The following is a 411-nucleotide window of genomic DNA, read 5'->3' on the forward strand; positions in this document are numbered from 1 at the left end:
AACACACAATTTATTTATTATTGTCGTGCATCTACCAGGAAGTATATTTCGCTTTGATTCTTATATCATTTCTACGTGTCCCTTCGGCAGCTAGCCCTTTCGAGGGGGGGCTCTCCCAACATCACCCTCTACAGCGGCACGCAGCAGACTGGAGCGTCTCTGTTCCTGACGACTTACAACCACGACCTTAAGGGAATTCAACTTCAACGATGCAGCAGAATCCCTTTGTGGCCACGGGGCGTAAGTTTCGATATTTGTATATATAGACCTGCCTATCTAACTATCATACATTCATCCATCTGCCCATCTAATCATTTGTCTACCAAGAGGTTCAAGCCTGATCCTCGCAAACACTCTCATGCTCTCTGATGGTCTGGCAGCGTCACAGCTCTTTGCAGGCCTAAAAGTCGA

The 411-nt window shown here is 46.7% G+C and overlaps 1 pseudogene; it reads left to right on the plus strand.

Moving 5' to 3' along the window:
* The window catches only part of LOC119592388, a 10,848-nt pseudogene that overhangs the window by 7,260 nt on the left and 3,177 nt on the right, over positions 1-411 (plus strand).

This window comes from Penaeus monodon, chromosome 30 (assembly GCF_015228065.2).
Source record: "Penaeus monodon isolate SGIC_2016 chromosome 30, NSTDA_Pmon_1, whole genome shotgun sequence".
NCBI classification, from domain to species: domain Eukaryota; kingdom Metazoa; phylum Arthropoda; class Malacostraca; order Decapoda; family Penaeidae; genus Penaeus; species Penaeus monodon.